The sequence below is a fragment of the Giraffa tippelskirchi genome, chromosome X (assembly GCF_054371585.1).
Source record: "Giraffa tippelskirchi isolate mGirTip1 chromosome X, T2T-mGirTip1v1.2.pri, whole genome shotgun sequence".
In the NCBI taxonomy this organism is placed as follows: domain Eukaryota; kingdom Metazoa; phylum Chordata; class Mammalia; order Artiodactyla; family Giraffidae; genus Giraffa; species Giraffa tippelskirchi.
The window spans coordinates 140,881,521-140,901,817 of NC_137289.1; the positions used below are offsets into that span (position 1 = coordinate 140,881,521).

Sequence of the window (20,297 nt, forward strand, 5' to 3'; positions counted from 1 at the left end):
TTGGGACAAGAATGAAAACTGACCTTTTCCAGTCCTGTAGCCACTGCTGAGTTTTCCAAATTTGAGTGCAGCACTTTCACAGCATCATCTTTCAGGATTTGAAATAGCTCAACTGGAATTCCATCACCTCCACTGTTTTCTTCGTAGTCATGCTTCGTAAGGCCCACTTGACTTCACATTCCAGGATATCTGGCTCTAGGTGAGTGATCACACCATCGTGGTTATCTGGGTTATTAAGATCATTTTTGTATAGTTCTTCTGTGTATTCTTGCCACCTCTTCTTAATATCTTCTGCTTCTGTTAGGTCCATACCATTTCTGTCCTTTATTGTGCCCATCTTTGCATGAAATGTTCCCTTGGTATCTCTAATTTTCTTGAAGTGATCTCTAGTCTTTCCCATTCTATTGTTTTCCTCTATTTCTCTGCATTGATCACTGAGGAAGGCTTTCTTATCTCTCCTTGCTATTCTTTGGAACTCTGCATTGAGATGGGAATATCTTTCCTTTTCTCCTTTGCTTTTCGCTTCTCTTCTCTTCCCAGCTATCTGTAAGGCCTCCTCAGACAACCATTTTGCCTTTTTCCATTTCTTTCTCTTGGGGATGGTCTTGACCATGGCCTCCTGAACAATCTCACAAACCTCCGTCCACAGTTCTTCAGGCACTCTGTCTATCAGACCTAATCCCTTGAATCTATTTGTTACTTCTACTGTATAACTGTAAGGGATTTGATTTAGATCATACCTGAATGGTCTAGTGGTTTTCCCTACTTTCTTCAATTTAAGTCTGAATTTGGCAATAAGAAGTTCATGATCTGAGCCACAGTCAGCTCCTGGTCTTGTTTTTGCTGACTGTATAGAGCTTCTCTATCTTCGGCTACAAAGAATATAATCAATCTGATTTCAGTATTGACCATCTGGTGATGTCCATGTATAGAGTCGTGTCTTGTGTTGTTGGACAAGGGTGTTTGCTACGACCAATGCGTTCTCTTGGCAAAACTCTATTAGCCTTTGTCCTGCTTCATTTTGTACTCCAAGGCCAAATTTGGCTGTTACTCCAAGTATCTCTTGACTTCCTACTTGTTCATTCCAGTACCCTGTAATGAAAAGAACATCTTTTTTGGGTGTTAGTTCTACAAGGTGTTGTAGGTCTTCATAGAACTGCTCAGCTTCAGCTTCTTCAGTATTACTGGTTGGGGCATAGACTTGGATGACTGTGATATTGGATGATTTGCCTTGGAAATGAACAGAGATCATTCTGTTGTTTTTGAGATTGAATCCAAGTACTGCATTTTGGACTCTTTTGTTGACTATGAGGGCTGCTCCATTTCTTCTAAGGGTTCCTGCTCACAGTAGTAGATATAATGGTCATCTGAGTTAAATTCATGCATTCCAATGCATTTTATTTCACTAATTACTAAGATGTCAATGTTCACTCTTGCCGTCTCCTGTTTGACCACTTCCAATTTACCTTGATTCATAGACCTAACATTCCAGGTTCCTATGGAATATTGTTCTTTACAGCATCAGATTTTACTTCCATCACCAGTCACATCCACAACTGGGGGTGGTTTTCACTTTGGCTCTGTCTCTTCATTCTTTCTGGAGTTATTTCTCTGCTCTTCTTCAGTAGCATACTGGGCACCTACAACCTTGGGAGTTCATCTTTCCGTGTCCTATCTTTTTGCCTTTTCATACTGTTCATGGGGTTCTCAAGGCAAGAATACTGAAGTGGTTTGCCATTCCCTTTTCCAGTGGGCCATGTTTTGTCAGAACCCTCCACCATGACCCGTCCATCTTGGGTGGCCCTACACGGCATGGCTCATAGTTTCATTGAGTTAGACAAGGCTGTGGTCCATGTGATCAGTTTGATTAGTTTTCTCTGATTATGGTTTTCATTCTGTCTGCCCTCTGATGGATAAGGATAAGAGGCTTATGAAAGCTTCCTTCTGGGAGAGACTGACTGAGGGGGAAACTGGGTCTTGTTCTGATGGGCAGGGCCATGCTCCGTAAATAGGTTAACCCAAAGCCAGTAAAGTCCTTTGGGTGTTTTATTTCCTATTTCATTTAACAGCAATCAGTTCAGTTCAGTTGCTCAGTCGTGTCTGACTCTTCGTGACCCCGTGGACTGTAGCACACCAGGCTTCCCTGTCCATCACCAACTCCCAGAGCTTGCTCAAACTCATGTCCATCTAGTTGATGATGCCATCCAACCATCTCATCCTCTGTCATCCCCTTCTCCTCCTGTCTTCCATCTTCCCAGCATCAGGATCTTTTCCAATGTGTCAGTTCTTCACATCAGGTGGCCAAAGTATTGGCATTTCAGCTTCAACATCAGTCCTTCCAATGAATATTCAGGACTGATTTCCTTTAACGTTGACTGGTTTGATCTCCTTGCAGTCCAAGGGACTCTCAAGAGTCTTCTCCAACAGCAACAGGCTGAGCCTTTACTTTCAGTTCCCCAATCTCACCCACGGTGTGTCTCATGCTTTTGCCTCCACTTGGAACACTGCTCTACCCCATCCTCACCCATCACCCCACCAGCTGGTGGGTTAATTTTCCCTGAGAAGTCTTCCTTGATTTGTTATCTTTGGGTTGGGAGCCTCTCCTATGGTTCCCAGGTATCCTTGATAAACCCTTTTGGTAGTGTCACTGACACTAATTTGTAATTATTAGGTTAGTACAAAAGTAATTGCGGTTTCGGACTGGGAATTTAAAATCATTATAACTAGGCTCAAACGCATCTTTATTAATCAACAAAGAAACTATTAAAATCAACACATTTTTGCCAATGAAAAATAATTTTTTTTATTCCTGTAGTATTAAAATCTGTGCTTCAGGATTCAACAAACTTGGAAGGCAGTTTCTGCCTGATAGTTGTGGAAGCGTTTTCCCTGCGAAAAGTTGTCAAGATGCTTGAAGAAGCGGTTGTCAGTTGATGAGAGGTCAGGTGAATATAGCGGATGAGGCAAAACTTCGTAGCCCAATTCATTCAACTTCTGAAGCATTGGTTGTGCAACGTGCAGACTGGGCATTGTCATCGAGAAAAACTGGGCCCTTTCTATTGGCCAATGCTAGCTGCAAGCGTTGCAGTTTTGGTGTATCTCATCAATTTACTGAACATACTTCTCAGATGTAATGGTCTCTCCAGGATTCAGAAAGCTAGAGTGGATCAGACTGCAGCAGACCACCAAGCAGTGACCCTGAGACCTTTTTCTGGTGCAAGTTTGGCTTTGGGAAGTGCTTTGGAGTGTCTTCTTGGTCCAACCCCTGAGTTGGTCATCACCAGTTGTCGTATAAAAAACACTTTTTGTCTCACGTCACAATCTGATCGAGAACTGGTTTGTTGTTGTTTGTAGAATAAGAAAAGACGACACTTCAAAACGATGATTTTTTTTTTTTCTGGTCAGCTCACGAGGCACTACTTATCAAGCTTTTTCATCTTTCTAGTTTGGTTGAAATGCCAAATGATGATAGAATGGTCTACTTTGAGTTCTTCAGCAACTTCTCATGTAGTTGTAAGAGGATCAGCTTTGATGATGGCTCTCAACTGGTCGTTGTCAACTTCCAGTTGCCGGCCACTGTGCGCATCGTCGTGGCTCTCGTCTCCTTTGCAAAACTTCTTAAACCACCTCTGTATGTTTGTTACCAGTTCTGGGCCAAATGCACTGTTGATGTTGCAAGCTGCCTCTGCTGCTTTAGGACCCATTTTGTACTCGAATAAAAAAATTGCTCGAGGGTCTTCCCTGATGGCTCAATGGTAAAGAATCCGCCTGGCCATGCAGGAGACACAGGTTCATTCCCTGGTCCAGGAGGGTCCCACATGCCTCAGGACAACTAAGCCTACAAGCCATAACTATTGAGCCTGTGCTCTGGAGCCCAGGAGCCACAACTACTGAAGTTTGCATGCCCTAGAGCCTGTTCTCCACACAAAAGAAGCCACTGCACCCAGAAGCCTGAGCACTGCAACTAGAGAGTAGCCCCTACTCTCCAAAACTAGCGAAAAGCCTGAGAAGCATCGAAGACCCAGCACAGCTAAAAATAAATCAATAAAATGTAAAAATAAAAAGTGAAATTTGCTTAGTCGTGTCTGCCTCTTTGCGACCCCATGAACTATACAGTCCATGGAATTCTCCAGGCCAGAATACTGGAGTGGGTAGCCTTTTCCTTCTCCGGGGAACTTCCCAACCCAGGGATTGAACCCAGATCTCTCACACTGCAGGCGGGTTTTTTTTTTTTACCAGCTAAGCCACAAGGAAGCCCCTTGAGCGATTTTTTTATTCAAGTTCAAAAATGGGTCATAAAGCAGCAGAGACAGCTTGCAACATCAGAAATGCATTTGGCCCAGAACTGGTAACAAAGGAGATGAGAGTCAATCCTAAAGGAAATCAGTCCTGAATATTCATTGGAAGGACTGATGCTGAAGCTGAAACTCCAATACTTTGGCCACCTGATGCGAAGAACTGACTCACTGGAAAAGACCCTGATGCTGGAGAAAGATTGAAGGCAGGAGGAGAAGGGGATGACAGAGGATGAGATGGTTGGATGGCATCACCGACTCAATGGACATGAGTTTGAGCAAGCTCCGGGAGTTGGTGATGGACAGGGAAGCCTGGTGTGCTGCAGTCCATGGGGTCTCAAAGAGTCGGACACGACTGAGTGACTGAACTGAACTGAAAAATAAAAAAATCACTCGAATTTGCTTTTTGTCTAACATCATTTCCCTAGTCTAAATATAAACAGCAAGTATTAAGTCATTAGCAAAAACACATAAAGTGAGAAATGCTCATTAAAATGATGCATAACATAACCACATTTTTAAAGAATGTATTTCAATATCAAATGGCAAAGTTCAACAATGTAAAACCACAATTACTTTTGCACCGACCTAATAGTTTATTTCATTGTGAATCCCCAATAGATTCCAAGCTTCTTGAGAGCAGGGGCATCAAGTATCATTCACTGCTATCTGCCCAGCCCTACCCTAGTGTTGGAAGCATACGAGTCACTCAATAAATATTTGTTGTTTGATGACTTAAATAATGGATTGGCCAGCTATCTGGACCTATTTTTTATGCCTAACTTTTTATACCTGAATAGCCAATTGAAAATAGAGCTCCTTACTTCTGTTTTCCTTAGCAAGTAGATATTTGAGAAAAGTATCAGAAGAACAGGGTGGAGGAAGATGTCTTTTAATTTGTCTTATATCAGTAGGACATGGTCTTCAAGCCTGCTTTATTCAAAACAACACATGCTTAAACCAAATCACTCTCTTGATCTTGAACCTACAAATAAATGGCAACTGTGCCCAAGCTATGTGTAGAACAATATGAGCATGTATTTTAATTTTTTGTTAACCCTAGATCTCATATCAAGAGACACTTGAAGTCTCGTATGAATAGAAAACATGTTAATAAGAGTATACCTACTAAAATTTTCTCTTTTTTTCAAGTATATACCTGAATTATGACAAATTTAATCTCTAGTAGTAAACAAATGAAACATTTTGGCTGTGACAGAGCACTGACAGTTTTACTATCTTGGCTAATTTTGGGTATTCTGGCTTCTTAACTGTATAATACAATCATTATTGCACTGTGACTCAACCATTTAAATTGAAAAAAATTAAACCAACATTCTTAGGGTAATGCTATTTAAAAATGAAAGATGGCTTCACATTTATTAAAAAAAATCTGACTTTGAAGAACTAAGAGAAAAAAGGATATTCTTTTAAAATTCAATTCATTATTCTCAGAAACAAAATGGATTTCGTTTCAATATGTTAGAATAAAAATGGAGTTCTTTATAAAATTGTGACAAGTTTTATCTATTGGTATAAAATTTTAAATAAAAAGGGAGAGAGGTCTTTATCCAGTAAAGTAAAGTGAAGTCGCTCAGTCGTGTCCGACTCTTTGTGACTCCATGGACTGTAGCCTACCATGCTCCTCCGTCCATGTGATTTTCAGGCAAGAGCACTGGAGTGGGCTGCCATTTCCTTCTCCAGAGGATATTCCCAACCCAGGAATCGAACCCGGGTCTCCCACATGGTAGGCAGACGCTTTACCGTCTGAGTCACCAGGGAAGTCTCTTTATCCAGTAATGTGGAAATAAATGATTTCCTAAGGGTATATGGGGACACAGAAAATGAATCACTTTTGAACATGCTTAGGTTTGCAACTCAGGAAGCCTGAGGACAGTGGCTCCCAGAATTTTTGTCAAAGAGGCTTATATTTTCATAGTAAAAATGTCATGGATTCTTTTCCATCCTGGATAATAGTTATCTTTCTAATGCTTGTTGCTTAAATAAACCACAATAAAAACAGTTAGGATGATGTCAAAAATTACTTGAAAATTATGTGTATTTAATTAAAAATAAAACACCTTTAATACATTTGGAAAATAGTGGTTTTAAAAATGTTTGAGATATTATTTAGCCATTCTACATAAAACGTTTCAAGTGTATATGGGTTCACAGGCCCTGTACAATAATTCCTAACTCCCGGGGTCTGTGAATGTAGACTGGGAACCACAGCTGGCACTTACAAAAAGTTATCTCACTTTGATGAAAATTATTCAATACTTCTACTGTGCTTGACAGGATACACTTATCCTTCAAGTCTTCCTTTCCATTGCACAATATATGAGTTTGTTTAAATCATCTTTAACAACTGTCCCCTAGTGTTTCAGAAGTTTTAGCTGTTCACTTTTATTGAACTTTAAATGAAGTACATAAATGTCCAGATGAGTGGTCCATGAAGACATATCTTGGCTAGACTGCAGACTCCCTGGCATGGTGAGAGAATCCGTAGGCAGGGAAAACTGACCTCAGGTTTTTTAACTCATCATGGTACACTGTAATTGTTTCTTGACTCATTGAATTTAAGATGCCTTTAATTGTAGGAAATTATTTCATATAACACTATAAAGAAAAAAATGTTGCCAATTAAACTCTGATGTGATGCTTTCAATATTATTTAGCTTTTAATATTAAGCTTATTGAAAGAGTTGTTTTACACTTATTTAGGCATGGGGTTTAATCATATATTACTATTGTGTGTTCATAAAATGAAAAATATACATGAAATAAATTGGTTGAGATATTCCCAAAACCTTTTCCCATTCAAGGTCTAGATTTTCTAAGTCATTTGCTGTTCAGAAGTATTCATGTTCACCTTTCCCCACATAGTATTGTCCCATCAACAGCACTGTTGCTACACTATCCAAATCAATCTACAGATTTAACTCGATTCCTATCAATTACCCAGGACATTTTTACAGAACTAAAACAGATAATCCTAAAATTTATATGGAACCATAAAAGACCAGAATTGCCAAAGCAATCCTGAGGAAAAAGAACAAAGCTGGAGGCATAACCCTCCCAGGCTTCAGACAATACTGCAAGGCTACGGTAATCAAGACAACATACTATTGGCATAAAAATAGAGCTACAGATCAATGGAACAGATTAGAGAGCCCAGAAATAAACCCACACACCTACAGTCAATCTTCAACAAAGGAGGAAAGAATATACAGTGGAGAAAAGACAGTCACTTCAGCAAGTGGTGTTGGAAAAGCTGGACAGCCCCATGTAAATAAATGAAGTTAGAACACACCCTCGTGTCATACACAAAAATAAACTCAAAATGGCTTAAAGATTTAAATATAAGACATGACACCTAAAACTCCCAGAAGAGAACATAGGCAAAACAGCATTGTTGCTGAAGCATTTCTTTAAAGTGTGTTCTACTAGCATCGCTGAATTTTCTCCCAAGCCCATAATATCCATTCTACTACCAGAGGTGTGGACAAAATATTTTCAGAAAACTAGGATCATCTTCCTTTCTTATATTGTCCTTAAAAATGGTTTGTTGACTGAAACGTCAAGGGATTGCTGAGGCTAGTCATAGCCCTAGGAATAAACTAAGTTCCATAGTTACAGGCAATGAGGCAGACAGCTTCTAAAATGGCTCCCAATGATCATCACCTTCTGGTATTCACACCCTTGTATAGTCCCCTCCCCTTGAGTATGGTCTGGACCTAGTGACTTGCTTCTAATGAACTGAATTCAGCAAAGTGATGGGATGACACTTCTGAGATTAGATTACAGAAGACCAACTTCTTTCTGGTTATCTGACTCTGTCCCTCACTCTTGCTTTCTCACTCTACTAAAGCCACCTGTCATATCATGGGCTGCCCTATCTGGAGACAACTAGGCAACGAACCAAGGGAAATCTCTGGCCAATGGCTCATGAAGAACACCAAGACCTCAGGTGAATAGCCCATGGGAAACTGAATCCAGTCAATATCACCTGAGTGACCTTGAAAGCAGATCTACCCCTACTGAGCCTTAAGACAGCTACAGCCCCAGAAGATACCTCGATTGCAGCTTCTGAGAGTTCTGGAAAAAGAGGACTCAGCTGAGCCATGCCTGATCTCCTGATTTACAAAATGTTTCATGTAATAAACACTGTTGTAATCAGTCACTAAGTTTTGGGGTAATTTGCTATGCAGATAACTAAGATGTGTATGTAGGCTACACATCATGAATACACAATGGCAACCACATCTTGAATGTCACCTGGCTGATAGACAAAGTGGTTCTTGCGTATTTGCAGATTTGGGGGGTCATGAAGATAATGACAACTGGAATTCCAGATGGGCTGCATGAGGATTACTGACTGCAGATTAAGGTATTTCTTTGCTGGTTAATTCAATTCAGCATTTAATGGTCACATTTTTAGTGACAGGACAATTACTTCCTTCTGGGAAAAGTTACTTTCTCTTTACATGTCTCATTCAGAAAGCTCTGATTTTTTAAAAAATAGTCATAATGCTTTTGTCAGTTTTGGAAGCTGTCTCAGCATTTTTAGGATATAATTATTAAAACACTTGTCAAAACCAACAGCCTGATTATCTTGAGACAGTAGTTATGGCACAAAGCTAGGAGGCTATATTTCTGAGCTTTATCTTGCTCCAGTAAAATGCATGGCATATTTCAAATTTTATGAAAACAGAGTGGCATATAAAATATTCAATTATACTCACTTAAAACCTTTTTGTTGATTATCTGCCTTGTGCAGGAAAAACTGTGTTAGGTACCATGGCGGGGGGTGGCAGCAGGGAAGCACAAAGGTAAATGACAAAGAACTCTTTCTTCCCTTTACAAAGAATTCAACATAATCAGCAGAATTGAGACTCCAGTCTAGTTCTGCAAACTGTCATCCAGAAAACCTGCACCTTGGACTTGGTTTTTCAGCTTATTGCCCTGCTTGAAATGGTCAGAGAAAGATGTCTCTCACAGCTGTCCTATCTTAAAGGGAAAGGTGAGCACGTCTTTAGGTCATCGGGAACATGCTGAGTTGTGTAGTGCCTGGCATATAGTATGCATAGAACACATTTTTGGATGAATGAATGCTGCAAAAACTAAGTGACTTAAAGTGGCTTCTAACTAATTCTGGTTGGAGCAAGAAAGCCAAACATCTGCAAATGTCTTCCTAGTTTTTACATATACTTTGAAGACACAGGAATCCAAGTGTCTGCAGCCCTGCTGGCAAGTTTGCCCCTGGTGTAGACAGGAAATAGTATTATGGTGAGTCCAGGCAGGTGATGCCCCAGCAGCCTCACAGGGAGGTGCCATCTTTGTACCCCAGAGGAGTGATAATGGAGCAAAATAATCCCCATGTCCTAAACAATGAGCCACAAGTAGCAGATCTGCTGACGAGAAAAAGTCAGGACAGAAGAACTTCAGGATCAGATTTTTCCTATTTTCATTTCCTTGGTGATATTTAAGAATCTTCAGTCTCAGAAAAAGTGTGCTTTGGAGGAAATCCTTGAATTGATGGAGATTAGATTTCTGTCACTCCTACATAATGGGAAGTGGAAAAGAAACCAAATTCCTAGAGACAACGAACAGCTATTCTAGGTAAAATTAAGATAATAGCTCTAATGAGGAAACTCTTGAATGGGGACTAGAAATAATAGGCATGCATCTGAATATACCCTCTTAATATCAGCTCTCTTTACTAGAGAGATCAATGCAGACAAAATGAGATATTAACATATTATTGCATACTGCCTGAGGTTGATTAAATCTGGGCTTGAAATCTGCAGAAAATGCAGTTGAAAACAGAGCTGGGCGATGTTGAAGGATCTCTGGAGAGGGATGGTGTTCTTTTCTACTGCTTAGAGCGGGGTGGTGTTTCCTGCTGCTTACATTCAGGGAGTTTTTATGCATTTTACCTTGGCAATCATCAGCAGTGAGTCATTTACATCAAATAAGCATTCTTTTCAAGCAGAGAGAGTGCGGATACTTAATGAGTTAAAGGAAATAGTTTACATTCACCCAAGGAAACCCCAGATGTCCCTACTGGAGTTCAAAATGTTTTCTCTCACAGCTTTAAAATATGCAGTAGAAGCCCCCTAGCTGTGAGCACCCTCTGTGCCGTGGGCCAGTTAGTCTGACCTAGGGGATCAAGTGAGCAGACATGCTGGAGAGGACTCAGGGGAAAAAGCATCTCTAATATGCCCATCACTTCTGCTTGCACCATTCAGATTGTCTACCTCCAAAGAATCAGTTGTGTCGGTTCCCAAGTTTGTTTATGCCATTTTACTTGTTTTCCTAATTCTTTGATTCAACTAAAATATTACACGAACCAAAGGAGTTAATGTAAGAAGAACACTGTCATTAGGAAAACTTGAATCCCTTTGGAAAAAACTCAATAAATGCAAATTGCTTCAAAAATTGTTGCCAAATTAGACATGGGTGGAAAAAAAGTAAAAGATGGAGTGGGTGGAGCAAAACAGTTTCACAGGGTGCCTCGCTGAGACTGCATCCCTGGAGTCTAAGTTCTCACCGAAGGGAAAAAAAAACACCACTGGAAATAAAAGGCTATGCATTACGCGAGTAGATTATTCAAGTATGGTTTTTTAAGTGAAACTTTCAATTCATTGGATACAAATGTGAAATAGTTTTCATTTTGGAATAACTGCCACCAACTGTGCTATGGCCACCCCTTTGGGAGTTTCATTTTTATGGTTAAGCTTCTTAATCACTTTTGGTCCTTAAAACTATCTCATTCCAGTTTTTAAAGCAGTCTTGTTATAACTTCAATCTTTTGAAGCTTTCTTCTTTATTCTCTGTGGTTCTCCAATTTCCCTGCCTTTCTCCCCATTTATCCCTTTGGTGAGAGAGAGGATGGGAAAAAGAGAGGAGAAATAGACACTGTCTCTTTCCCCAGCAAGATGTGCTTCTCAGCCCAGTTGGTCATCATTACTGCTGTAACTAAACCTTTAAAGGCCGAACATGGACAGATGGATGAGGATCTCAACAGATCTTGTTGAGCACGGTCTCAAACCAAAATCCATCTTCCACATTCACGGGGAGTTCTGAGAGGACAGCCCTTTTTATTACTCCTTAATGCGCCTCCCCCCACCTGGGTCTCAGCAGGGCAGGTCAGTAAGCTGAGCAGATGTCCAACCCAGGAATGTCAGGTCAGCCTTCTTTCCAGCAAACGTTTCCCAATTATTCAGGGTATCGCCTCCCCTCACAGGGAGAAGAGAGGATCACCTCTCTTCCTGAGTACTACTCTTCTCCCAAAGTTCACCTCTTTCCTCCTTCCAGTCTTGCAGTGAGGCCGAAGGAGAAGTGGGTAAAAGCTAGAGGATAAAAGCTAGGGAGTGAGTGAAGTTGCTCAGTCGTGTCCGACTCTTTGCGACCCCATGGACTGTAGCCTACCAGGCTTCTCTGTCCATGGGATTCTCCAGGCGAGAATACTGGAGTGGGTTGCCATTTCCTTCTCCAGGGGATCTTCCCGACCCAGGGATTGAACCCAGGTCTCCTGCACTGTACGTAGACGCTTTACCCTCTGAGCCACCAGGAAAGCTAGGGAGGAGAGGATAAAAGAGCCAGTACGCTCTTCTCCACAGTCTTGGAAGCAAATGGCCAGCTAAAGTCATGGCCACTTTTATAAACTTAAGGTGTGGCCCACTTCATGCCTTTTGCTTTCAGCTAGAGTGCTTAATTTGAAGATTTAGGAAAAAAAGCTGGAGAAAATCCCACTCAACACCTAACACTGGGAATCCCCTGGGAGTCCAGTGGTTAGGGCTCCACACTTCCAGTATAGGGGACACAGGTTCGAATCCTGGTTGGGGAACTAAGATCTCTCATGCTGTGTGGCACAGCCAACATATACACCATCTCGTGACATAAGTAGGACAGCTTGGAATTCCAATCAGACCTGCACTAGAAGGAGAAGGCATGACCCCTACAGCAAAGGATTGGCAAGTGAATGTCAAGCTCATGACATGTACATTTTATGATTCCTAACATAGAGTTGTTCAGCTTACAGATCTGTTCTGACCATTTTAAATAAGAGGACTTCGAGTAAAGCAGCATTCAAATGTGGGGTATCTTCAAAGCTACCTAGTTTCTCCTCAGATATCCTCTCCTCTGTTTCATTATAAACAGTTAATCATCCACAGTGTCTTGTATGTAAAACAAATAAAAGGCACACTCCCCTTTTGTTTGTTGAGGTTCTGAGGTTGCCGTTCAGATTGCCACTATCATCTTTTTTAAAAACAACTATTCCTGGGGACTTCCCTGGTGGTCTGGCAGTTGAGACTGTGCTCCCAATGCAGGAGGCACGGGTTCAAGCCCTGGTCAGGGAACTAGATCCCACATGCCACAACCAAGACCCGGCTCAGCCAAATAAATAAATATTAAAAAAACAAAAAACAACTATTCCTGAACAACCTTCTTAGAGTCTGACTTTATGTAATTTGCCTCAACATAGTGATTTCATTTCTCACCGCTTGTCCTCTATAACAATCAATACAAAAACTTTTTCAAACTGTAGAAGATTCCAGAACAGAGATAATAAATGTTTCTCATGCCAATCTTGTCCATTCATTCAAAATGTTCTAACCTATTGCCTTCACTGTCTTTGTTGTGTCAAATAAATCAGATCCCTTTCAGTGCAAAAGATCCTTTTCAATACAAAGGACTCAGTGGGTCAAGTAGTTTTCAGATTTTTTTTTTACCAAGTGCTAATCCTACTCAAAAAATGCACTTACAAGTGTAGGTGTGTGATATATTAAGTGAGAAGCTTCAAGTTTGCTTTTGCTTTCAAGACAATTGGTATCACAATGATGCAACAAAATCTGAGAAAAAATAGTCCTTGGATAAATCTTCTACTGTATTTACTCTTTAGCTGGTCTTATGTTTTACCCTCTTTTCACATACACATTTGCCTAAACATTTAAGGACTGTCTTCTTCCTTATTGATCGAGTAACAGTAAATCATATGCTAACTCAGTAATTATGGTGAGAATAGCCATTATAACTGACCTATTGATTCCAGCCTCTCTTAAATGTTATTAATCACTGTTCACCTTATGTTATCTCACATATTGCAGTAGCTGTGCCTATCACAGCTTCTGATAACTGCAAAGCCATGCTGCATAATTCTGACCTATTACTTTTGAAATCTTAATTTCTATTTTCAAAATTATTCTTAAGCCAGGACATATATTTTTTAAATTAGAAAGTTTTGTTTCCAAAGATGGGTAAAACACTAAAGGTCAATCTGCCCATCAGCACTCAATAATAAGTGTCTCATAAATGTGTTCTACGGGCATCTGCAACAGAATCATCTGGAAGGCTTCCTTACAGTCTAGGATTCTGAACAAAAATCTTGGAGGATGAGGATGTGCATAAATGTTCTTTTAAGCCACCAATTCGGTGGTAAGTTCTTACAGCAGCTATAGGAAACTAATACAATCTCCATCATGGGATCCAGACTTGGTCTTAAAAATCCTTGAAAGTGAGAGTCTGGATCCTGCCAGGGCTCTACCCAAAGATTTTTATTTCCAGGCACCTCCCTCCGTCCTCCTATGTGATGTGTCCTCACTCACACTCTATAGCTGATGGGATACCTGTCGGGAGCTGCGTTAGGAATTACTGACAAAATGGAGGCACGGCCCCAATCCCCTCTCCTCATCCCGCAGGCACAGTCCCTGGATGAAGGAGTTAGGTCTTGTGATTCTGACTTATCCTTTCCTTCCTTCGGTTGAGTTGGCTGGAAAGAATGTTATAATCCATAAAGTTAACTACTGACATTTGTTCAAGGATCTTTACAAAGAATGTTCCAGGATGAGCACATAGGCCACAGCTTGAGGCCATGGGAAAGATCGTTATTGAGACCTGCTTGTAAGGGAAATGTTTATGGCAAAAGAAGTTTGCTGAGTTTAGGGTTTAGGAATAATTAAGAATAGTTAGAAGCTAAAAGTTTAAGGTATGTTGTAGTGTTGGCATATTTTACTATAGCTTATAGAGACTAGGAATTTTAGAGATACTAATAGCTAGAAGCCTTTTTAGGAGATAATGAGCTTAAGTTACTAGAGGATAGTAGGATTTAGAAAGATAAGAAATAAACTGAGGAATGTGGTATGCAGCCCAGAGACAAACATGAGTTACAATGTAATCACAAGGACACTTAAGAGGGAACTCTGAAGGACAACAATGATTTATGGAGACAGTAAATCTGGGTGAGGGGAAACTGAAGATGTCAAACCTCTGACCTAATGCTTTTGTAAAAGTATAAAAGAAAACCTGATGCTTAAAATAAACATGCAGTTCCGTACTTTGAGTCAGAGGCTGCATCATTCTCCGCTGACACTGCTCATCCCTTCAGGCCGATTCCCTGGCTGCTGGAGCTGGACTCCGGCAGATACCTACTACTTTTGTTGCCTCAACCACCCTCCACAAAGAAAGAGGCTTTGTCATATGCTGAAAGCGTGGGGCTTATGGACTGAACAATGGCTTGAGGAGCGTGATGGTGATTTTTGATGTGAGAGGAATCCGAGAAAGAACAAGAGAAATGATTGGCCCTAAGACTGAACCTGTGAACAGGCAGTAGTGTCTAGCTGTGTGGTTGTGTGATTTCCACCAACAGTGTTCAGCCTCTGGGTGTATAAGCAGAAGACAAAAATTATGGCCTTAACCCAGAGGCTTAAACAAAATCTGTACGCAAATAATCATAGGATGGGGACATGAGGGAATGTGAAGGATGGTCCAGATTGGGTACGGAAGGTAGGCAGGCCTGGAGTGGAATACAGATTGGGAGCTAATGGAAGGACAAAGAACATTTTCATTTGATGTTCATGACAATCCTTCAGATAAATAATCAGCCTAACTTTGAAGATGAAGAACCTGAGGCTCTGAGATGTGAGGTGATGTGTTTAGTGAGGTATTTAGATAAGTAACCAAGATGAGGCACATCTTTCCTGATCCACAGTCTCTAACCTTTCCAGATGCCAGAATCCCAGGTCTATTCCTTCTTCTGAACCCCAGTGTGTATAAGGGAATATCTTTGCATATATATATTTATATTTAACTCAAATAAACCTTGGTCTCATCAATCTATACCCACACAAATGAAATCACAGCAACCCAAATTTTCTTTGCTCATTGCTTTCACCTTTGTAATACAGCACTTCCCTTTCAGGCAAAGCCTCCCTGTCCCAGGTATATTTTAGAATTCCTGGGGGTGTGACACAAGTCCTTCCCCACTGTGTCCTCTGCTGTGATGCTAGGTGACCACCAAGGCCAGTGCCCGTAAGAGCCCTCATGGGACCAACAGTGGTCTGTGACCTAGAAAGTTCCTTATAGATAAGAAAAACTGAGACACAGAGACATTCATCACTTATCCATGATAACAAATCTATATAGTAGCAAACCTGAAATTCAAATTCAGGAACCTAATCATATTACAATCTTCTTTAAGTTTTTGGTGCCAATGTTACAATTTCTTCATAAAAAACATTTGGAAAATGTTGTGTTTCTAAGCTTTGGATTAGTACAAACGTTACTAGAATAGTCTGTTTTTCCAAGCTTTTGTAGAAGGAGATCAAACCAGTCAATCCTAAAAGAAATCAGTCCTGAATATTCATTGGAAGGACTGAGGCTGAAGATGAAGCGCCAATCCTTTGGCCACCTGATGTGAAGAACTGACTCACTGGAAAAGACCCTGATGCTGGGAAAGACTGAAGGCAGGAGGAGAAGGGGACGACAGAGGATGAGATGGTTGGATGGCATCACTGACTCGGTGGACATGAGTTTGAGTAAGCTCTGGGAGTTGGTGATGGACAGGGAGGCCTGGCGTGCTGCAGTCCATGGGGTCGCAAAGAGTTGGATATGACTGAGCTACTGAACTGAACCTGTGAAGCTAGCTGGACTTTAAAACAAACTGACACTTTTTGCTGGTCTACGAAAATCAATCTATCTAAGTTTCCTCTCTCTTCTGAAGCCAGTGTTTGGAAAATTAAATTTTTGTATATTAGTCCTCTTTTTCCTTTCTGGTTTTCAATTTTATTTGCAAGGTGTTCGGCAAAGCCATCTCTTAACCTCTTTCTTTTTCTCTAATCCTTTGACTCTGTGGCTATTTCTAATTTGTCATTTATTATTTTGTGAATTTGTGATTTTGTCTCAACTTTTCTTAATTAGGTTAGCTTGTTATTTATACATTTAATGATATTTTTAACACAAACATTTTTGGGTGATTCATTTATTAATAATACTGGTTTTATTTTGGTCTGACTGTATTTTAAAATTTTTCCTTATTAATTCTGTCATTTCTTTGGTGGGATGCTTAAATTTTATTATTTTTTATAAAATTTATGAATTTTTCTCTGTGCACTGATTTAGCTCTAGCCTACAATTTCTGATATGTAGTGTTTTCCTTATTACTTTTTTGCATAATTCTTTACAATTTATTTTTAAGAGTGAGTTTTTTAAAAAAATTTCTAAGTGAAAGGCCTTAACTTTTTAAATTAATTTCATTTTATTGCAATATGTTCACAAAATAGTTCCCATACTAATTCTGTCTTTCAGAAGATACTGAACTTTGGTGGTGGCATCATATTGTGTCAATTTCTCCTGGATACTCAAAAGAAAATTAAATTCTCTATTTTCAGGGTGTCCAATTGAATGTATTTCCACATGTAGCATGTTTATAGTTCAGGTCTTCTGCAACATTACTTGGTGCATGAATATTCGTGTTCCTCCAAAATTCATATACTGAAATCCTAACCCCTAGTGTGATAGTATTCAGAGGTGAGGCCTCTGCTAGGTGAGTAGGCTATGAGGGTAAACCCCTCATGAGTGGGATTAGTGCTTTTGCAAAGGAGAACCCAGTGAGCTCCTTCAGCTCTCAATCATGTGATGATAAAATAAGAAGTCAGCAGTCTGCAACCTGGAAAGGATTCTCGCCAGAGTCCAACCATGTTGGCACTCTTATCTTGAAATTCTAGCCTCCAGAACTGAGAAAAATAAATTTCTTTTGTTTATAAGCCACCCAGTCTATGCTATGTTTGTTATAGCATCCTGATCTGACTAAGACAGTTGGTTTTGGTTTTGGTCATGTTGCTTTGTCTTGGGTTATCTTGAACAGAGCATAGGGTTGTCACCCAGCTTGAGGATCTTTTTTTTTTCCCCCTTAAAAATGTGAGTTTAGCCCAGTTACATGCATTTATATGACAGATATATTTGTTCTTGGTTTTCCTATTTTGGTGTTATATTGATTGACATAACTTTTACATAATTTGCTTTGCTTTCTATCATAGTTCTTTTGATATTTAGCAAGGTTGGTATTTTTGTTTTATTGGTTTTGTTACTATAAATAATATTTCTTTTAAAAGTATATATTACTATAGCTTTCAAGAAAGAGCAACGATAAAACTGCTTTGCATTTCTTTCTCTTTACATCCCTCTTCTCAATATTGATTTTTTAAAATTCTTCCTCTGCCACTCTATAAAGCAGGTTTCTAAGAATGTATCATGTGGGGAAGTGAGTAGAATGTGATTCAAAACCAGTAAACAATTAATAGATTAAAATGTACAATCACCTTTTGTGTGCCAAGCAGATGGTGCTGCTAGTGATATCCATAAATGAACAGGCGTAGGTCTTCACCCTCAGGAAACACACGAGGCAGATTACCAGGTGGATAACTGAGAATTGGATAAAAATATCTATTGATTATATTCCTCAGCAAGGATTGCATTTTTCTTATCATTTTTATATCTTTACCTGAAGATTTCAAGACATTCTGAGGAAATAATCTGCCTAGTTACTTAAATGCCTGACATAAGGAACTCTATTAGGATATTTTCATAAGAGAGCACTATTACAATAGTCAGTGAACTGCTGTTGAAATTTATCTGAGACAAGCATATTAATTCTTATTTTTCTCTGGCCCAGTCCATTTTGGATTGTATTGGGCCAACTAGCTAGAAAAGAAAGCTGATATTCAAATACTTCTATAAGGCAATAGGTTATTTTTTTTTATGGGAAAGACAGTTTGTTTTAGATCCTTCTGCTGTATTTTATAACACATTTAATGGCTATTTATTTTAGGGAAAGTCATTTTAGTGAATGTTATATAGATATGAAATTCACTGTAGTGACGACCTTGACAGATGGGTTTGGAATGATAATCTTTACATTGGTAGCTTGTAGTAGAACTAAAGAGCCCCGGGCTGGGAGTTAAAATGCCCAAGATCTTCCCAGTCCTCAATTTAGAATTTACTAATTGTAATCTTGGGTGACCACTCCTCTGCATCTATAAAACAGGGACAATATTCCAAGGACCACTGTGAAGACTGAATGAAATCAGAACGTGGAAGTCTTTGTAATCTGAAAAACCTTACACATGAGATGGGATGAGGGCCATATTAGTTACTGATTGCTGTATAACAAGCTATCCTCTCCCTCCTCAAAACACAGCAGCTTCAAATAACAAATATTTATCTCACAGTTTTTGAGGGTCAGGAATTTGAGAGCAGCTTAGCTGGGTGGTGCTGGCACAGGCTGCAGACAAGAAGACAGTGAAGGACACAGACATCTCAAGGCTCAACTAGGGGAAAATCTGCTTTCAAGCTCACTCACATGACTTGGCAGGATTCAGACCACTGCTGACTCTTAAGATAGAGGCATCTCTTCCTTGCCATGGAGTCCCCTCCATAGGGCAGATCAAAACATAGCAACTGGCCTCTCAGAGCGAATAAGTGAAAGAGCAAGAGAAGGTACCTAAGATGAGAGTCCAGGCTCCTTGTAACCTAACCTAATGACATCTTAAAATTATAATAAAATCATTGTTAACCTTGCAGAGCCCCTAAGATCTGTCTTAAAAGTGTCAGTGTATTCTAGACTATGAAGGAGCTAATGAAGAACAAAACTTAGAAAGTCAATTTTATTTGCCTGGTTTATAATAGCCAAGTCTGAAAAAGAAGTTATAAAATCTTGACAAAGCGTACTCAATTTTGATGGCCTTATTTCCTTGGCTTATTTCTTACTGCCTTTACCTACAACGTGAAGGTTTGTTTTTGTTTGTTTGGTTTTTTGTGTTGTTTTTTACTTTCTAGGTAGCAGAGATTCTGTGTGGAACCAGAAAGATTTCCCGCGCTTAATGTTGAGTTTATTGTATGCTTGACTATTTAAGGAAAAAAGAGAACAAAGGTTTTTTGTTCCTTACTTATGAAAGAACTAAGATTCTTTATAATCGTGTTACCTTATTTTTTTATTTTAAAATGTTTACTGCCACTTTTATTAAATACAGAACCAGATGTTGTTTCCCAGGCACCCATAATCCTACCTTGATCAAGTGTCCCAGTCTCCTGTGGCAACTTCTTTGATTTTTGCCTTCTCGAAATCAGATCCTTAACACAGAAAAAGATAAATAAACCTTTCAGAATATATTTTACACCTAAAACTATCTTTGATTTCTTGGAGGGCTTCTGGAAAATCACAAAGGTTTGTTCTTTTACCTTGCAAAAAGAGAGATGCTGGAAATATTAGGTTTCTTTATTAGTTACCATTGGTGAGTTACATGGGAAGAGCAGTCAAATAAGAAATACTCAGCCTTCCCTAGGTTAAATGTGCTTAAGTAAATGTCATGAATGTAAGTATTTTAGCAACTGTATGCTTTGGGGGATTGCCCTGGTGGTCTAGTGGTTAAGACTCCACTTCCACTGCAGGGGGCCCAGGCCTGATCCTTGGTGGGGAAACTGAGATCCTGCATGCTGTGCAGCACAGCCAAAAATAATAAATAAATAAAACTGCATGCTTTATGGGAAGTTTCTAGAGATTCATGAATGCCCTCACTGTCCATTCCTATTTCTCAGAGTCCTGATGGTGCTTTGTCTGATATTAGGCAACAACAGTAGAGTGTTATTGGATATCATTTCAGCTATTAGTAGAGTGTTACCAGTCATCATTTCAGCTATTAAAAATGTTAACTAATATTTCCC

General features: G+C 39.7%; 1 long non-coding RNA gene across 1 annotated transcript in view; it reads right to left on the reverse strand.

The window, feature by feature from the left end:
* The window catches only part of LOC145536113 (uncharacterized), a 166,495-nt gene that overhangs the window by 89,330 nt on the left and 56,868 nt on the right, over positions 1-20,297 (reverse strand). Inside the window, exons 3-4 of the long non-coding RNA XR_014075654.1 lie at positions 19,643-19,706; positions 17,897-17,999 (exon numbers count right to left, since the gene is read on the reverse strand). This is a non-coding gene — a long non-coding RNA (uncharacterized LOC145536113). The remainder of the gene's footprint in view (positions 1-17,896; positions 18,000-19,642; positions 19,707-20,297) is intronic.